Source organism: Pectinophora gossypiella, chromosome 9, assembly GCF_024362695.1.
Source record: "Pectinophora gossypiella chromosome 9, ilPecGoss1.1, whole genome shotgun sequence".
In the NCBI taxonomy this organism is placed as follows: Eukaryota; Metazoa; Arthropoda; class Insecta; order Lepidoptera; family Gelechiidae; genus Pectinophora; species Pectinophora gossypiella.
The window spans coordinates 7,117,834-7,139,628 of NC_065412.1; the positions used below are offsets into that span (position 1 = coordinate 7,117,834).

The following is a 21,795-nucleotide window of genomic DNA, read 5'->3' on the forward strand; positions in this document are numbered from 1 at the left end:
ATGGTTTTTATTTACCTTTCATTTATGTAGGTAAGTATACTGCCTCTTGGTACGTTATATTTGAAGCCATGTGAATTGAGGGTTAAATTCGAACCGTTAATTGAAGCGAAAAGAGGAACCTTCGATACTGATACGAGACCATTATAATTATAATTGATACTTAATTATTTGTTTTCTGAACATTAATTTACTTAATTAAATTCTTCATTTATTTCTCAAATGGGTTATTGAGTACAATAATATGTTTGGCGTGGACCGAGGATGTTATGGTAACAAGATATGGGACGGCTACTACTACTTTTTATGAAATAGTGTGGTATAATGAAAAGAAAAACCTGAATCTTTTGCGCTGCTCATCATTCCTAGCCGATCGTATAATTCTACTACATGGATGAAGTTAATAGCTTTAAATAATTTTAAATCAAATTATCATGATTTAAATTGTTATTTCAGAGAATTTATTTCATTGGTATTAGCATTTGTAGAATAAGATTTTAAAGAGTTTTATTAAATAAGTTTAATTAGTTTAGTTGTGAAGCCACTGCTAGACAAGATTGATCCTTCCACATTCCCAGAATTTATTATTTACCTACTAAAAAATCTATAACAATGGTGCTTATTCCAAGACATATCTTTATTTTGTTTTAAGCTACAGGTACCTGTCAACGGCCTCCGTGGTCCAGTGGCTAAGCGTTGTGCTCACGATCTGGAGGTCCCGGGTTCGAATCCCGGTGGGGACATATCACAAAAATCACTTTGTGATCCCTAGTTTGGTTAGGACATTACAGGCTGATCACCTGATTGTCCAAAAAGTAAAAAGATCCGTGCTTCGGAAGGCACGTTAAGCTGTTGATCCCGGTTATTACTTACTGATGTAAGTACAGGGGCCTATGGCGGCTCAGTAATAAGCCTGACACCAGTGTTGATTGGGTTGGTAATTCACCTCACAATCCACACGATGGAAGAAGAAGAAAGTACCTGTCATATTCTTATCCGCCAAAAAAGAATAGCCTACTCGAGCACACTTCATAACCCTTCTGATTGATGACAAAAACGCTGTGACTAGAAGTGACACATAGAAAAGTCGATATTGAGTAGGCAAGTACTAAGAAAACCTCTTTTCTATCTTATTTTATCCGGTTCCTTACTTCAATAAACATTCACAAGTAATTAATTGGATGATATATATTTTTTACGTGACTTATTGTAGATTTGCTGCAGATGGCATTAACTACTTGGCCGGGCAAATGGGGAGCGCTGAAGGCTCTCACCCGGTACAACGTTTAAGACAACAGGCCTGATGGTGCCCAGTTGGGCGCGAACCTCGGCTCAGGGCGTCGTCTGAGAGGAAACATATTTGAAAATATTTGGATGAAATTCGAAATCATAGCTGGTGTTAAAAAATGGCGCAAAGATACAAAGTAGATATTTTCTCTCTACAAATATTCCCTATGCAGTAAAAACATGATAATTTATATCAGGTTTGAGAAAAAATATCGTTAATAAACCTTCAAATGATAATAAAAACAATCATAAAAAACGTGCAAACTGATACCTGATAGGATCACATCAAAACTTCAAAAGCGTAACCAGAGCTTATCGCAAAATTTATCCGATCCAAAGTTTTGATAAACATTCAATAAGAAAAACTATTAATAATTAAACATCACAAAGTTCGTTGTATTCCTCGAATCGGAAAGTTGTTGGAACAGAAGATCGATTACAAATTAGGTAAACAGCCCTTTTGAACTTTTAAGTTTAGGCAATAAGTTGTCAGGTTGCTTGATTTATAACATTTTAAAAGTATAATTTTGCCTGACTCGTAACAGACTGATGGCATGATTCATCTTTATAATGGCTTGTTTAGTCTGCCGTAAATATACTTATTATGCTAGACTACACGACTTTTTGTACATAATTTAATAATATGAATCTTGCGTAAGTAGCTATAATAATTTATACATACTGGTGAATGAAAGTAAATGTGATGATAGAGAATTTTCAGGTGTAATAGATATAATTATCGTAAGTCTGCAAACTTTATTGAGTAGATATATTTCTATTTGACTGTTTCTAGGGTTCCGCCTAGGAAAGGATAATTATTTATCATTTATCCTTATGGGACTGATGGTAGGTTCAGCAATAAATCGCCAAATGCTCCATTTGCGATCGTTAAGAAAATCCTGTGAAAATACTGTTTCAGTCACGAAACGATAGATGGTTGCAATCATTCTGAATCAACGGATGGAAACTTTCGATTACTTACTCACTTTTCACTTTTACAGTCACGACCATGTACATATGCCTACTCACTTCAGAACTCTGTCACACTAGTAACATATTTGACATTCAATATCAAATAGCATAATGTGACATGGTACTAAAATGTATTATGTTAATACTCGTGAACGTACTATGGGGAGAAATGACTTACGACCAAATGAAAAATGTCATCCGAAGCAAATTTCTAATAAGACACGTAAAGCGTATGGTGACAGGTAAACCTCGTTGACTATAAACATTTCATCACTCGAGACGCAATGTGATCACTAAATAGTTTTTATTTATACCCGGGCTCGGGACGATAAGCAACATAGAATACAAAAAAAAACTATAAAAAAAATACATTATATAAAGTGCGTTAATCCTTAATAGTGGCTATTATTTTTATATTGTTACATTAATATTTTATTAAAATTATTATTGGCGTAAATAAGTATCTATAGCAGAAGGCCAGAGTTTCCTTCGTAATAATATTATTATATCATACTTGACTATAATTCGTTAACACATGGGCTTAGGTACCTCAGAATGTATTACCATAAATTAAGTAGAATTATGGGCATCCTGGTAAGGACACAGAATTTATAATACTACAGTACCAGTAAGGACTTGAATAAGAATACGCAATATATAATGTATAATTTCATGCATACATACTTTATTAAACATGACATAACCTAGCATAGCATAATATAAAATGACATAAATACTTTAACACATAACAATTATAAACATTTTAGTTTTAATATTTATTTACTCATGTTATTCATGTTGTTGCACCCTCTCGCGTCTTAATTTACTGACAATATTTCCAGTTAATGGTTGCCTGGAAGGAATTGCTGCAAAGCAATAAAGCCGCAAATTTTATTGCATTCATAGACTTAAACGTAGCTGGCGAGGAGTGGGTGTATATACTGTCCACCTCTGCCTACCCCTTTGGGGATATACAGCCGTGATATTGTTGTTACCTAAATTAATACTCTCTCCCTATTTATGTAGCTCTTTCCTCTCCAAGAACCGAATTTGTTGTCTAACGATATGAAAATGCCTATATATAAGCGATGGGCTTATGATAGTCGTTAATAACCATCAATCCGCACTGGGCCCGCGTGATGGTTTAAGGCCCGATCTCCCTATCCATCCATAGGGAAGGCCCGTGCCCCAGCAGTGAGGACGTTAAGGGGCTAATGATGATGATGATGGGCTTATTGTCCAACCCCCCCCCCCCCCCTTCCAGTCCCTCTATGACCTATATACATGTATAAGATTATATACAGGGTGTTAGTGACATCGTAACGAATACTCAGGGGGATGATTCAGACCATGATTCTGAGTTAATATCAGGTGGAATTTTTCGTCACAAAATTTATTTTCAATTCCATACTTTTGCGATGGAAAATTCCACTTGATATTAACTCAGAATAATCAGCAGAATCATCCACTTAAGTATTCGTTACGATGTCACTTACACCCCGCACAAGTACATACGGTAGCCATACAAGTAGGTATTGGTGTTAGTGACACCGTAACGAATACTGAAGGGGATGGTTCAGACCATGATTCTGAGTTGATATCAAGTAGAATTGTCAGTCTGAATATTCATGAAAATTTTTGTGTTTTTTTTTTCATTATTTTCAGTTCCATACTTTTGCGACGGAAAATTCCACTTGATATCATCTCAGAATCATGGCCTCAATCACCCCTCAAAGTTTTTGTTACGATGTCACTAACACCCTGTATATATTCATATGAAAAACTGATAGACTACCTTTGCCTAAAATAACTTAACGAGTTCATGAAGGCTAGGTTCCTACCGACGTCACCAAATCACATAGCGAATATCGCGATAGAAGTGGGTGGTCTCACTCCCTAATACACCTTAATACGTAGGTATGTTACATATGAACGGTAAAAATTCTAGCAGGTATACTTGATATAATTATAATAAGACTATTAGTCAAATTTATTATACTAAATAAAATATACATATTAAATTTAAGTAAGTTTATGTATGTCTTGGTAAATGCATCACTAGCGAATAAAAATGACTCTTTATGGTTGTTATGTGTGTTATATTTTCGGTATTTTAGTAGCGAGACATTTTTTTTCATGAATGAAGTAAATGACATTTAGTCAATAGTCATTTGTCACCTAGCGACAAATAACTATTGACTAAAAATCTACGTCTTATGTCAATATTTATTTGAATGGGTGAATACTTGCTAGCAATTCGTTTAGGTTACCTACTGATAGTACCTATTCTAACAGAAATAGAAAATCGTGCATTTGCTATGATCTGTGGTGAATATTTTGTAACGGTATATGTATTAAAAACCGCCCACATGCGGCAATGCCGCGCAACTCGCGCGATTTTTATACCAATCTAGCAGCTGCGTGTATGGATTGCCTAAATAAATCCCAACCGTCTGACGTCACTGTCAAATCACATCACAAGTGGGTGGGGGGTCTTAGGGCTAGGCCGATACCCCCCCGCGATAAACCTTGCCGATCACATGAATTTCATTTGCGCTCCAACTTTAATCCCGGCTTTAGGTAAACTGTTAATATCCGCGAAATATATTGGACATCGTTAAGTGTAGATAAAAAAGTCGCCATCAATAAAAACCTATTTACAACTGTCCATATAATCAATCTAATTGGAAAGTTATACGAGACGTTTAAACTACTTTTGTGTTTTCTTATTCTTCTGAAGTTAGTTGCGGAACGAGTGGATCCAAAGATGGTCCAGGGCTTATTCTAAAGCACTGGGTCAGCTTTCATGTCATTGGGGTGCGCTGCGAAAGTAGCTAAATTTATTTGTACTATTATTACAGCAGCTATTATTGTTTCCTTCAAATTAATTTTAATCAATTCAGAAAAACTTTAGCTGGGTTAATGGCAGCCCCCGACGGATATTCCTCGGTTATGTATTATGGTAAAATTATTATCGCTACATTTAAGTATATCTTCGAGAAACAGACACGTTAGGAAAAAACTGTAAACATCCATATTCATTGTTTAGGTAATTAAGTATATCTATTACCGATGTCTCGAGATATCAACTCTTTTTTAGAAAGTATTTTTAAGTCTTTAGTTTTTGGTGTGTGATTGTCGCTCGCTGAGGCCACGTTTGTAACAACCGGTGTTCGGAAGCCGCCACATTTTATAACCCGCTCTGCGGGGTTTTACGATAAGTAGGTACCTATGCAAGGAGATGCTAGAAAACATGAAAGTAGAATTATGATAGCAGGATGCCTAACATTAGGGTTAACCCCGCACGAGGTGGAGCAGCGCGATAGTGGATGTCGGCGTCTTGTACAGCCCTCGCGGACACTGCTGCAGCGAGTGGGGAGTCGTATGCCGTAGTAAGCAAACTCTTAGGACTGATTAGCATACGACCACAGCTATCTTCTTAACACGACTTCTTGTTTCATACTCTTACTAGCGTGATTTTCCGTAGTCGGCTTTTAGTTTCTAAACTTATATTTTTATTTATATTATTTATTTTTGGGTCCTATATATTAAGATAAAATGCTTCCAATACGTGTTATATGAAAGATTTGGAGATAAAACCTACCCGGAACATGTCTGAGCAGTCATGTTACCTGTCAATTCCACGTAATTACCGAGTGAATACAAAAAAGCTCGCAATAAAAAGGTAGTAATGTGTCCATTGGTCTACAACTTCGAGTGTAACGTTCCCAACCTGAACTGGAGTGGGTGCGACATGGTCGTTGGACATAATTTTTGTTTTTGCCATGTTCATGCTAAGACCCACTCGTTGGGATGCGTTACTGAGATGCTCGAGCATGGTGTTCAGGTCTTCCAGGGTCTCAGCCATTAGGACTATATCATCGGCAAATCGAAGGTGCGTCAGGTACTCGCCGTTGATGTTGATGCCAAATCCTTTCCAGTCCAGAAGCTTAAAAATATCCTCCAATGCAGCAGTGAACAGTTTCGGAGAGATGACATCTCCCTGTCTCACTCCTCGCTGCAGTTGGATCGGATTAGAGCTCTGGTTCTGTACTCGAACTGACATAGTGGCATTTTGGTAGAGGTCCCTTAGCACTTCGATGTACCTATGGTCCACTTGGCACCTCTGAAGAGACTGCAACACCGCCCAGGTCTCGATCGAATCAAAGGCTTTCTCATAGTCCACAAACGCCAAGCAAAGTGGCAGATTATACTCTTCGGTCTTCTGTATAACCTGCCGCAGCGTATGGATGTGGTCTATGGTGCTAAAGCCTTTTCGGAAACCGGTTTGTTCGGGAGGCTGGAAATCGTCAAACCTGCAAGCGAGACGATTCGTAATGACCCTCGAAAACAACTTGTAGACATGGCTCAGAAGCGAGATAGGTCTGTAGTTCTTTAGTAGGGCTTTATCACCTTTCTTGAAGAACAAGATCACCTCGCTTCCGCTCCATGCCCTCGGCGTTTTGCCCTGAAATATGACGGAATTGAAGAGCCTTTGGAGGACTTTAAGTATTGGCGTTCCGCCCGCTCTCAGAAGTTCTGCTGTGATTCCGTCATCTCCTGCCGCTTTGTTGTTTTTGAGTTGTTTGAGGGCCATCCTAATCTCGTACAGGCTGACGTCCGGGATATCTTCAGTGTAGTGACGGGTAAGCTTAGCTCGAGGGTCTCGAGCCATGCTTTCGCCTGATGTTTTCGTGGAATATAGCTGTCTATAGAAACTCTCAATCTCCCTCAGGATTTCGGGAGTCGACGAAATGATTCTGCCGTCCTCAGTTTTCAGTCTCGCTAGTTGACTTTGCCCAATAGACAGATCTTTTGCGAAAACCTTGGAGCCCTTGTTCCGCTCTATAGCCTCTTTAATACGTTTAGTATTAAATTGGCGAAGGTCGCTCGTCAAAGACTTCGAGATCCGTCTATTAAGTTGTCTATAACGTAAGACATCCGCTGAGTCCTGCAGCCTCAATTCGTGTCTCTTATCCATGAGTTCGAGTGTGTGTGCGGAGAGTTTCTGCGTTTTGGTACGGCGGGTTCTAAAGTGTTTAGAACCTACCGTACGGACAGCATCCACCATCAGGTTGTTTATATCGTCCACGTCTGCGCAGTTCTCAAGGTAGACCAGTACATTTACCTAGGACAAATAATCCAGTTAGGTAAGTCCAACTTCGAGAAAGAGATCTCTCGTCGGATCCAACTCGGATGGGCAGCGTTCGGGAGGCTGCGGAATATCTTCTCGTCCAAAATACCTCAGTGTCTCAAGACGAAAGTCTTTGACCAGTGCGTGTTGCCAGTGATGACCTACGGCAGTGAGACGTGGCCGCTTACTATGGGTCTCGTGAGGAGGCTCGGTGTCGCTCAGCGGGCAATGGAGAGAGCTATGCTCGGTATTTCCCTGCTCGATCGAATCAGAAATGAGGAGATCCGCAGGAGAACTAAAGTCACCGACATAGCTCGAAGAATTGCAAAGCTGAAGTGGCAGTGGGCAGGACACATAGCGAGGAGAACCGATGGCCGATGGGGCGGAAAGGTTCTGGAGTGGCGACCACGTGACGACGCTCAGTGGGTAGGCCCGCTACAAGGTGGACCGACGATCTGGTGAAGGTCGCGGGAAGCCGCTGGATGCGGGCAGCGCAGGACCGATCTTCGTGGAGATCCTTGGGGGAGGCCTATGCCCAGCAGTGGGCGTCATACGGCTGATGATGATGAATGTGTCCATATTTGAAATGTGCAAATTAATCCCTTTCATTTTGATACCCTACACATCACCATTCGAGAAAAAAATGTTTTTCGTCCTCACTTTATGTCCTCTAGAGGGCTTCACATTTAATTTAGAGTGACGTCACATATCCAATAAACAACTCGTTTGTTAGGTTGTTTATATAAGTTAGGTTGGAACAGTCGTGCATACACACATACATACATAGCGATTAAACACATACCCCTCCTTTTTGATTCGCCGCAATTGGGTAAAAAGTGAACCTCTTTGATGTTCAATATAATGTTTTATTTGAAAAATGTACCCGTCTACGTTTACCGATTTAATCAATTCTCGCATCCGGGCTCATAAACACTTTTGTATCAAACCGTTTTGGTAAAATGTTTTTAGGAAAATAATTTTGGTCCATTATTACCTATAGGTAGAACTCGGGTTAGGTAAGCGGACCCTGTGAAAAACGGAATAATGCAAGGGAGAGGAAGGTGGGAGGGGGATGATGATGATTATAGGTAGAACTATCATAGAGATTATAGAAAAACTGCTCGCTACTTTACATTGGTCTAACAGAAATCTCGTTGAAACGGGGATTCTTAGTTCATCTAGCGATGGACGTACCTTTGACTAACCCCATTCGGATGGTCCTGCCCTTATGTTATGTCGCTGTGTATTTTGTTCGGTTGGTAAATCTATTTGTTTTGTTCTCTTGTCTAAGAAGGCTGCGGTGTTGCTTAAAAGTGCCTAAGTGCTTAAGTTATTGCCTTTAGGTTGAAAACGGAATCTTCATCTTATATAACAATCTTTAATTATTGGAAATCTGTCCAACTTCCTATTCTCCGAAACCTGTAAACGTGTTGCGAGTACTTAAGAAAGTTAACACGTTAAGTACTTGTACCACGTCCCCATAAGTCCAATGAACATACCTGACTGAAATAATGGCCTCTGTGGTCCAGTGGTTGAGCGTTTGGCTCACGATCCGGAGGTCCCGGGTTCGAATCCTGGTGGGGACATATCACAAAAATCACTTTGTGATCCCTAGTTTGGTTAGGACATTACAAGCTGATCACCTGATTGTCGGAAAGTAAGATGATATGTGCTTCGGAAGGCACGTTAAGCCGTTGGTCCCGGTTACTACTAACTGATGTATGTAAGTAGTCGTTACATGAGTCATGTCAGGGGCCTTTGGTGGCTCAATAGTAACCCTGTGCTCAACACCAAGGTTGCTGAGGTTGGTTCACAACCCACACGACAGAAGAAGAAGTTCATAAAATATTTTATTAACATAGGTACGATAACCCTCTCAAACAACAGACAAAGTATTTATTCAACTAGTCTTCGTAAGTATTCTCTTCAAACGAAGTAAGTACGGTTCTTTTCCTAAACGTTAATTAGAAAACTTTTTATTATAGTTCGACGAGGTTTGCCGTAGTTTCAGTGACCCTAAGACATGAGGGCAATAAACTATTTCGTTGCTTAAGCAAAGTACAGAAAGTGATAAATTTATAATATACCCGCAACATAAAAATATTATTATACAATTCCGTGCATTGTACCACTTTGTATTGATAGATCATAAGATAGAGTTCGCTTAAATTGTCAGTTACCTTTGACCATAGAATAGGGAATCATACTGCGTATAGAACGGCAACTATCCGCTCCCCACCAGCGTCTGAGCTAGGTTTACCTCACCCCCCCTCGAACATAGGACGTATAGACTTATCGTATGGCGCCAGATGTCACACACACAGATGCGCGTGTTTGATAACGTCGATGTGTTGTGTCCGTGTAAGACGAGATTGTTTGTATGAAGTGTCGACAAATTATATGTTTTTCTTCGTATTTTAAAGCAATAATTTTAAAGCAATAAAGAGTATACAAACAAACAAACAAACAAGTGTCTGGGGTGTGCTTTGACGAGATGTTACCTAATATAAACCTATAGCTTGATATAATATTAGAGGTATATGCCTGATATGTGAGATATTTCTTCATTTTTCCAGTCTGATCACAACGTACTATACTTAATTCAAATTATTTTCGCATGATGTAAACTGTTTTTCTTGATAGCCAAACGTTCACTAACAGATTCCTATTAATTCTGACTATTTTTGCTTTATCGACAAATTAGTCAACGAGCTTATCTAAAGAGCTCTCGGCGCTCGCGATTCTACACTGATGGGCCATATTGTAACGAGGATTGTCGTAGAAATGCTTTCATGCATATAAATCTAGCTCAGACCCGCAGATTCATTCGCTTGGAAACTGACGGAAATTAATGTAGAAGAATCTCGATATTAATGGAAGTCTCCAGATCGAAGACATCCCATGGATACAGCCACTTGAAATAAATAATGAAGGTAATATTTAGAACAGTGTGGCTATTATTAACCTTAATTAAAAGGAGTGTTTTATTCACGTAATTTCTATGGTGATTGTGAATGTTTATCAGCTACAAAGACAATATCAGGGGGTTTGAGCCACGTCAGGGGCCTTTGGCGGCTCAAGGTTGATGAGCCTGGTTTTCCACCTCACAACCCACACGATAAGAAGAAGGGGGTAAACCCCCTATATTTATACTTAAAAGTATAAATATTTTATAGTAATGTTATAATTATAGTCATATATAAAATTTAATATCACACAATTATCAATAAATAGTGGACAGTCGTCTACAAACTGCTCACGAACGTGTTGACTGTTTCTGTATGTAAATTCTAAGCTATTTTAAGAAATTCGATGTTTGTTAAACGAGTTGTGAAATCATCCTAATCTATTCGAAAGTGATGTTTTGCGTTTAGAAAATAAATAGACCACGTATATGTTACAAATAAACAGATGATTGTTTCATTACGAAATAGGCGTGACGTAATAACACGCTTGACTGATGACAATTATGTGAAGTAAATGACATTGGGTTGACTTGGAAATAAAGCAAACATGGCATCGCACCGCGACAGTACTGAAATAACCAAGTCAAGTAAATTTAACTCCTCCACAATTCTTTTACTTCAGGTAAGTACTTAAAAATAAAGATTAAAATACCAGAGTCCGATGGAGACACTGAAAATCACTTTGTGAGACTGTCCTTTGTTTGGTCATTGCAAGCTGAATCACCTGGTTGCCCGACAAAGTAGGATGATTCCGTGCTTCGGAAGGCACATTAAGCCGCTGGTCCCGGGCTACTAGCCCAAATGCCTCTTCATCAACTGGAGCAGCGTGGTAGAGTATGCTCCAATAACGCTGTAAGCTTCCCTAAGACAATAAAATAAAATAAATAAATACCGCCTCCGGTTGATTGAGGGGAGGGCTACAGTGGGACGTATATGGGGTGTTTATGCTAGGTATAAGTAAAATTAATTAATTAAAATCAGGATACCACCATCATCATCATCAGCCCATTAACGTCCCCACTGCTGGGGCACGGGCCTTCCCTATGGATGGATAGGGAGATCGGGCCTTAAAGCATCACGCGGGCCCAGTGCGTATTGATGGTTATTAACGACTGCTAATGCAGTCGGGACCAACGGCTTAACGTGCCTTCTGAAGCACGGAGGAGCTCGAGATGAAAACTTTTTTTGTGGTCACCCATCCTATGACCGGCCTTTGCGAAAGTTGCTTTACTTCAACAATCGCAGACCGAGCGCGTTAACCGCTGCGCGACCGTGCTCCTCAGGATACCACCATTACAGTAAAATCAAAGCCATGTTTATGGGGAGTATTAGGAATAAAAAATAAATGTAATTTGGCAGTGGGCATTATAAGCTTTTTAATTCTTCATGTGAATATTCTAAGCTTAAATTTAAAATATTATAATAATGTAACTCGTGTTTCGTTGAACTACAAATGGAAAATGTTCCATTTTTTTTGTTGGAAGTATATTTTAGTGACCTGTGCCACAAATCATTAAAATTCGACTTCCAGCTACATTGGTACTGAAATCCTAAAATGGATATAGTGTTAATTGGCGGTGGGGTGGTAACCATATTATGGTAATAGGTTAAAGTACTTATAGGTCATTTTCAAGTTCATCGAATACAAAACACCATACAACTATTTTGCAAAACGCACTCCAGATTATAAACTTTACAGTGGTGACTATAAATTTAATATTCTGAGCTAATAAGCTCAGAAATTTATAAAAAATTGTTACTTATTTCTTTCATGGTTGACGAAAATAATGTATGCTGTGAATGAGTGTTACCATTAGATAACCAGTCATATTATGTACAAATAAATAGAGATTATTGCTTGATCAGTAAAAACTTGAACGCGCCTAGCTTCAATGATAGTACAAATATTCTTCACTCACGAAACATTTGATTCTCCTGATAAAAAAAACCTCTAATTAAAAAGATAGCCGAAATCAGTGATAAGGTACATTTTGATATAAAGCCGGTTATAAAATATTGGATGCAATCTGAAGTTATTACAGATAGCGGTGAACTTGATTTCCTCTTTACCAGGCAAGCGGCTTTTGTTGTCTTCAAATACAAATTGTACTATTAAAAGTAGCGTTGGATTTACCACCGGACTATTTTGAAATAAATGAGTTTGCGAGTGCAACCCACAAGTAACAACGGACCGCTGCCATTGTAAGTAAATAGAACAATGCTTTGATGAAACTTTTGCCAATCTATGGACTACAACATAAACTGCCTATATACGTCCCACTGCTGGGCACAGGCCTCCCCTCAATCAACCGGAGGGGGTATGGAGCATACTCCACCACGCTGCTCCACTGCGGGTTGGTAGGACTACAAATTGGTCATAAATCAATGATATTGGACCTAATGAGCTGTTCAATAAAGCGTCGTAAAGGTCGCATACCTGGAAAATCGTTTGTAATGTAACAGACTTTTTTTTTCTTCCACTAAGATTGACCGACAAATCAACAACACACCATCGAATGGAGTCTGTGTTAGAACAGTTCGAAGTGTGAACGTTACAACTGTTACACTAAGTGTATTGAGCCAGCAGCATTGTAACGTATATCAAAAACTTTGCATAGTTACCGAACAGTCTCAGTGATCGTCTCCAAACCGTTTTTATTTTTAATTTAATGCAAACATGAACACAAATATTGTGGAAAAGAAAGTTCTATTTTTGAAGTCATTTCACTCACTGAAATAAAAAAAATATATAAACCGGAGAGATTGGATTAAATCATAACTGAATATCGCGAAATACGACTCGATAGAAAAGGTGTTGTAGTCACGAAAGTCAACGCTTGCGACTTCATATTACTTACCGTTTTATTACATTTTTTATGACATCTTTTTTTTTGTTTTCATTCACAGACGAAATTTCTGTTACACAATCTAACTTCAAGTTGTATTGGTAGGACGTACTCGAGTTTCACATAATCAATTGACGCAATCTAAGTACCTGGACCTTCGATCATAAATTGGACTGAGTTTCAAGTGCTGCAGTTCTCGCGGGATCCCGATGTCGCGAGATTTCGTCAAATTTTTCAGGATCAATCCCAAAGCTTAATATGCCAAGATCCCATTCGAGATTGACGGGATTGAGCAAATCTCCTTGAGACACTTTTTGTTTTGATTATACTGATTTCCAAAAAAAAACTTAATTATTTAGTTTAATATTGACGAATAAAGGTTACGTTTTCTTTCAAAAAATATTTTGTTTTAATGAACCTCACAATCACAAACAAGCAGTTTTCATCGTTTTCAGTCATCCTAACTCTTCATTTTTTATGAACTAGACAAGATCCCGAAAATATCGGGATTTCGCGAGATTGATATTTCCAATCCCGCGGGAACCCGAATTTACGATCTCGAGTCGGGATTGCATTACAAGTATTCCCGACGACCCGATTACGCTAGCCATGGAGGCGGCCAATCAGCTCGCGACACCAAACACTCCAAGACCCCGATACCGATCCCGCCGACGTGGTCAACGATTTCCTTCAATCATCACTTATCGCTATCGACCCACTAGGGTCGATTAATTCTTTCAAATATTTTTCCTCTCAGACGACGGCCTGAGCCGAGGTTCGCGCCCCTAAATTTTCAACTTAATGAGTTTTTTATTGTTTATTTTTCTAGTTTAGAGTAAATTCTATTTTCGTTCCAATATTATATTATCGTATGTTGTTGTTTTATTACGAAGCGAGGCCAAAAAGATGTTAAAAAACGTTACATTATGGGGACCACTTATTTTTTCATTACTTGTTTTTATTACTTACTTGATGTAATATCCGTTATAATAATGCAAATTTCAACCAGGTATCAAATATGGTTCAGAAGATACAGCATTTTAAAGGTTAAACTTTGAGACCCTCTGACAGACAAACGGGCCGACGACCCAAAAACCGTTTAGCCACATGCACCACAGTCACCGCATTTTATAAATCTTTGTATAAAATCAACGTTGCCTACCTATCTGCGCTGTACGACTCGCATTTTGTCGTAAAATTCGATGACTTAGGCGTGTGTGATCTAGACGCGCCGCAGGAGCCGCAAGCGCTGCAGTCATCGCCATTTATACTTTGTAAAACGTATGCAACATCACGCACCTATCTTCCCCGCACGACCCCCATTTTTCGCGAGGACTTCGCCGCATCTAGATGCGTTTACCTTAAAAAATAACACGTTAGAAATGTAGATACAATAGTGTACGTAACAGTTACATAATTAAGTTACAATCGAGTGACACCACTTTGGACTCTTCCACTTTCAAATTAGGTAAAGTGAGTATTCACTCACTATAAAAAAAATAAAACTTAATTTTTTTTTTTTTTTTTTTTAAATATTCATTTGCCTTTAGTCTCACCTGACGATAATCAAACTTGTAATGGAACGCGGCCCAGATTGCCTATTCATTCCCTGTACGAGTGCGTACGGGTCCCAAAGCCCAGGATTTGAATAAAACTCCAAAATCCCGGAGAGTATAGACATTTATTGGATGCCACAACTTAGCCTAACAAAATCGTATGCAACTCTTAATACCGCGTTTTAAAATACATGTGGCGCCATCTATGAGCGTTCTTACGAACTAACTTTTTAATTTTATTACAATATTTGGACATTCCCGCTTTGAAGAGATTTACTTTTCAATCCATCATTGTCATTACCATGAATTTGATTCTTAGAAGTGTAGGTATTTATGTATTGTGAAATCCGTACCGTCGCATTCCTTTAAATTTTAAAGCGTCTTAGTAAAGGAGAGTAAATGTTATCGTTGTTATCATTACCTCTGGGAACCTTGTAAATGCTTATCAAAAGATAAAAAATAAAATGTGGGGTTTGTTTACTATAAAAATACGCTGAAATAACATTTTTTCATATCAGCATAAAGTAAGCAAGTAATGTGAATACGAATTCGAAAAAATCAGTGATCATTCCATGTTTAATTCAATTGGAATAAGTGAGGTTTCCAACTAGTCAAATCAGTTACTTTTCACACAACGTCAAAATACAAAATTACTATGGAATTTCTATGAAAAAGCACATTGTGACGTCATAGACAAACGTGATAAAATGTCTGATTTATTATTACGTTTTTATTGATTAAAATTCATTATAAAGTTAAATAGATAAAAGAGAATATTTTTCGTTACTTTTGGTATATTTAGTAATCAGAATTTCCTAATTTATATTAAACCTGGTACACGACCGTATTGGGTAGTTTCCTAGGTAAAAGTAAATTAAGAAATTCTGATTACTAAATAAAGACAGATCTAAAACTGACAAAAAACGTTCTCTTTTTCAAGAAAAACGCAATGATAAGTGCGACATTTTATCACGATTTACTGTGACGTCACAGTGTGCTTTTTCAAACAAATTCCATAGTAATTTCGTGTTTTGACGTTTATTAAAAGGTAACTAGCTTATTGTAGTATTCTGACGTTTGGCCGAATCGACTCCAGTATGGAGCATATTCCGTCAACTAATGATTCAAATCAAACAGACATTATTGCACATAAACAAAACACAAACATTAATAAAATATTTAGCAACAGTACAAATGAGCGGCCTTATTGCTCTGAAGCAATTTCTTTCAGGCAACGACTACCAGGGATCGGCTATAAAAAACTTGGATGCGTCTTGGTAATCAAATGAAAATATTAAAAAAGCTAATATGGTCACTCTATCTTTTGTACGTACGTTTTAAAATTGATCACTCATTTAGGTAATACTTATTTCGCAAGCTCAGCGAGTCGAATTATTACGGCAAAGTTTTCGTCTAGACTCAATTATTTCCATTATTACAGTTAATCTTCTTATTTCAATAAAAGGGTAAAAGAATGATTTATTGTGCTGGATAAAGCAGACGGTGATAATTGGAACTGTTTGGAATCGCAGTGGGTGAGCTTTGCGCGTTGGACTTACAAACTGGAAGTCTTCGGTTTGATTCTCGGTAGGGACACGTAGCAGTAGATACTTCTACCAAACTATCTACTATCTATTTTGTTATATAACAAAGAATCACTGTGTTGAACTCTCCCTAGTTTGATCACGACGATTGACTATCCGAAAAGTTATATGATTCCGTGCTTCGGAGGGCACGTTAAGGAGTCCCGGCGATTGTTTACTTACGTAAGTAGGTACGTAGTCGTTACGAGAACCATGTCAGGCGTGGACCTTTGGTGGCTTAACACTAAATCCTGACACAAGGGTTGATAAGGTAGATAGTTCTCACAACCCTCATGAGGATCAGATAAACCATTACAAAATACCTTATTTTTACACTTTCTTTGCTAGTCTTTTTATAGTTTTATTGACCTGTGATGTTCAGACAACCCTTTTTTCGACCTAGCGACTGTTCCCATTTCAAGCATTATTTAACATCTTATCTTATTTTATATTCATCTGAGTTTTATGTATCGAACAAACGAATTGTATACATTTGCATATAAAAAGAAACAAAGGTGGAATACATTAAACTAAAAAAGTTTAATAAATCTTTAAGTAAAGAAATTCTGTCAAAGGGCCAACTCTTTTTATAAGTAGGTATGTTCGAAGATCAAGTAGTAGGTATAATAAATGGAGTAAAATGAATATCAAGATATTACGCATATAATGCGTAATGCATTTTTTTTTGTCAATTTATGCGTGAAGGCGTACCTATCACGTTCACTTTAGTGCCCGTTCAATTTTACGAAGTTATAAAATTCATTTTTGAAATCACCGTGCTCAAATTTTATTGCTATCGTAAATTGCCGTCAGTTATAGCCTATTTGACTGAAGCCCCAATCTCTCATTACACAAGCTTTCAATAAACTTTAATGCATGTGCACACAAATATTGAAAACACAAAACAAACATATGAAACATGCAGATATACCACATACACAGAAAAAAAAAATAACCACAGATTCTTTCTCAGTTTATTTAAGAGCTGCGCTCTTGTCGGTGGAGTAATCGCCATTACTCCATAGATAGGGCGTGTAGAACGGTGGTTGCCCTAATCGCCTTCCGTTCCGCAGTACACTGACCAATTTCTCAATCGGTGATGTTCTAGCTAGCTCAGTGTACGTAAATAACAGAAAAGTTGATTTCGATTAGAGGATGCTCCTTCTCGCTGAGGGTTCGCTTGTAATGTAACATTTATGATTCGATTTTGAGTATTACATTAGGTACATTACAGGCAAAATTTAATATCTCTCACCCTGATGATAAGATCACAGATCACAACTTATCATCAGATATAATGAACCGTATAGTGACACCGACCTTATATTGCCAACCCTTCTCTAATACGTGTGAAAATTGTTGTTTGAATTAAATACTGAAATGTTTCGTTTAACCAAAATAAACACTAATAAAAACTACGTTGCAAAAATATTTTAAACTTTGAATTACTTTATAGCCAGGAGTTAATAAAGCATTTTCATAGCTTTTGCTTTTGCCTGTCTTTCCCTTTTACTTCAGCCTGTTTCGACAATAAAGAGACGTTTTCCTATAGAAATGGAATTTACCCTAGTTTAGAACATTATGGAGCCTTACTACACAGTATTGTTTTATTACTTTACTTACTATGACAGGCGACATTATTGTTTTAAAATAATTACTTGCTTGTACTCAAAGGTGCTTTATCAGGACAGTTGAGCGTAATGTTCTCGGATTTGTATACCGCCGGTTTTATTAAACTGACAGGTTAATCTGAAAAAAAAACAGGTAGGTAGGTATATTTGAATACAACTCAAAAACAAATTTATAAAGTAAAAGGTAAATATTAACAAGCGACAATTTTTTATCATTTTTTTTAATTTCAATGCTATTCTACACATAGGTATTTGGTGACAAATAAAATATTAACCTATTTCAAAGTATGTGCGTGATTGAGTATTAAATACGATCGAAACTTACTGAGATATTTAAGATATAGGAGATTTTATGAATTCTCTGAAAAAAAAAAATGTTTTCGTCTTCTGTTTTCTCCTTTAGAGGGCGCCACATTGAATTTAGCGTGACATCACGTAGCCCTACATAGCCTATAACCACCAGACAATCAAATCAAGACGTTTCTAGTGACACTTAATTTGTCAAATCGTCGTTGCCAATTTAAAATCTATTATGTGCAATCGGGTCAATTTTACAGAAATTAAAAAAAAAAACGCTTCCGCCTGACAAAAAATAAAGGTGAGGGCGACACATAAGAGCTTTTAAATTGGCAACGACGAAATTCTGACAGGTGGTTTAGAAGTTATGTTGGAACAGACGTGGGTAAAACAAAAAAAACATTAAAAAAGCAGACGTGGGTATGTGCCTGCTTGTATGTAAAGACATACACATATAATCCTCCCTTTTATTTCGCCGAAGTCGGATAAAAAGAAGCTCTAGGAATGGTCTGTTTGATTACCGAAATGTAACATAAATATAAGAGTGTGACTTGTGATAAGTGATGAGGGTTTCAAAGTTTGAAGTATAGGGTAAGTTACAAAGTAGGCAATAAAAAACGTCAAGTCTGGAATTGCGCATTCCAGACAGAATATTAAAAAGACTTGTCTAATAGAAGCTTTTAAATCGACCGTTTCGTTGTACAGAGGTTTAGCGTGGAATCTAATTTAGAGAAAATCTGTCGAAAGTGGGATACTTAATAATAGACTTATCAACTTGTGCACGAGGCAAGTGCCCAAAATCGTTAGCTGAAATATCAGGGGAAATGTCAAGAGCCTTATTAGGTGGAGTTATAAGTCCAGTAAATCGCGGGAAGTTACAACATTCCTTAATCCCATGGCAGAAAGAAGCATAGTTAGTATGGGGTTCCGTGAGTTGCTCGAGCTACATAATTGGAATGTTCCCAAAATACTGGTAAATAAGGATTTTGGAAGAGAAAGTTTAAGAATTACTTTGTAACAAATGGTTCATTAACCCGTCTGACTTAGACTGGCCCAACACAAAAAAAAATATAATTATATACATTTTAACGTTTCTTCCGCGGCCATGGAATAAGCGAAAAACTTGCGAAACAATCAAATCTATGCCGCTTTTCGTCCTGAGTGGGTTAGGGTGGATTATGTAAGGTGACAGATCCTGTAACACAAGTGTTAGGGTAAGTACTGATCCGCCAAAGGCCGGCATGTAGTAAAAGGCGTCTGTGGGTCATAACTGACGAAACACATCTGACTTTTGTTGGTTTATTTTTCCTGGCCAAGTAGTTAATGCTATTTGTGACAAATCTACAAATTCGTCACGTTAAAACAAAGGTTACCGAAACGGGTAATCTCTTCAGCGGTGATCAGGCAATCCGCTGGCTCTTTTAATAACAATAACGGACTGCTGAAGGTCGGCACTGTTCCTACAATGTCAATATGAACGCGTTGAAATACTTAACCAACACATCCCCACATTGTTTGCTGAAAAAAAGACACCTCTATGGAGTGAAGTATCACACATATTGTCCATAAGTATAGGAGTTATGAATATCTTATCCCATATAAATATGAGCTGTATGGATGGGCTGGTAATCTATTAAAACCAAAGCTAAGCCCGAAACACAATTCATCATATACAATCAGATTGTATGTACCTGGGCATACGTTTGCACGAGTAACCTGTTATTTTTGTCATTTCTGTTGTTGTATATTAAAATATCTCACAATACGTACGATTCAGATATTGCCTTTTTATTATTATTTTTGGAAACTACGAGTAAAATTACATATTTGCAAAAATGTGTTGTTTCAACTTCTGAATCGGCGTCCTATAACGATTGATAAATATGAATGAAGCAAGAGAAGTATGTCAATATCGAAGCAAATGGAAATCCATAGCCTGTGCTTACCCCGGTGGGAAATATGCGTGAGTTTATATATGTAAGTATGTTTATTTCAACTGACGTCAGATTTGCATTTAATCAACATTACGAGAATATTCACACCTCAGTTGATGTAATTAATTATTTCACAGTTTAGAGGAATTCTGTGGAACTCTGTATGTGAAATTAGCAGCCAAGGAATTCAAAGAACTGAAACGGCAGAGTAAGCAGAACTTCTTCTCCGGTGAGAACAAACCAATTAAAAGTAAAGTAAGTAACTCTAATGAATGGTGCATAAATAATGCAGTACTACTTACGAAGCGAATGCAAGATACATGTACGCTATTTCGGCGAAGTAAATAATGCCGTATGTGGCAAATCAACAATAAGTCACAGTCACACCGAAACAAAATCAACGCTGTCAGCAGTCTAATAATAAACAGAACAGAAGCTTTGATTTCGTCTGCAAAGCAGAGATGGCTTTCAAGGGAACCTTACGGCTAAGTTGACCGCAAACTTCCGTAACGCCATGCGTCAGACCAGCCATACACGAGACCGCGGCGGTTGCAGATCATTTTAGCAATACGCGCCAACAGTATAATACCATCATACATACATAACGGCCTCCGTGGTCCAGTGGTTGAGCGTTGGGCTCACGATCCGGAGGTCCCGGGTTCGAATCCCGGTGGGGACATATCACAAAAATCACTTTGTGATCCCTAGTTTGGTTAGGACATTACAGACTGATCACCTGGTTGTCCAAAAAGTAAGACAATCCGTGCTTCGGAAGGCACGTTAAGCCGTTGGTCCCGGTTACTACTTACTGATGTAAGTAAGTAATTGTTACATAAGCCATGTCAGGGGCTTTTGGCGGCTCAATAGTAACCTTCGAAAAGGAATCGAGTCGTCGGGAATCGAATAGACGAGTACATTTCACAACACTTGAAAATCAACTTTATCATCTGTTTCATAGAGTGCAATGTTCTCCCTATAAATTATCGGTTCCTGGCGGCACTTCGAGCTCGTGCGAGCAATTACTCGATGTCAAACAATATTACACTTAACTAGTAAGTAATATACTTAGTTAAGTTTTCAGTGTTATCTGAAAGCGCTCGCCTCTTCGCTGCTCTTGGTCTAAGCTGACCCTAAGGACACAGGCTGTGTCTATCTTCTTCTTCTATCGTGTAGGTTGTGAGGTAGATTACTAACCCCGTCAACCCTGGTGGCAGGGTTACTATTGAGCCGCCAAAGGCCCCTGACAAGGTCGTTACATGAGCCTTGTCACGGGCGTAAGTCTATGTTTGTTTCTTGTTCTATAATATTTTTATCTTGGCTAAAGAATTCTCCAATAAATGTGGGTTATATTATCGCTGATTGATTAGGGTGCGCCTGACGTAACCAAGGCACCTATTGTAAAGAGTAAGTACTTCCTTACATTCCAATTACATTCGTTTATTGTACCGTAGTATTTCTATTTAACTGGATGTAAACATTTCCTTTGCTTCAGGTAATAAATGAAATGAGTCAAATATGGTATTTGACTACAACATCTGCAAGGTTAGGTTAGATAATTGCCTTTTGTAGCTCCTTTATGAAAGAAATGTTTC

The 21,795-nt window shown here is 38.0% G+C and overlaps 1 protein-coding gene across 1 annotated transcript in view; it reads right to left on the reverse strand.

The window, feature by feature from the left end:
- LOC126369522 (RYamide receptor-like) overlaps positions 1-21,795 on the reverse strand; it is a 69,349-nt gene that overhangs the window by 41,807 nt on the left and 5,747 nt on the right. The gene's annotated exons all lie outside the window — the stretch shown is intronic.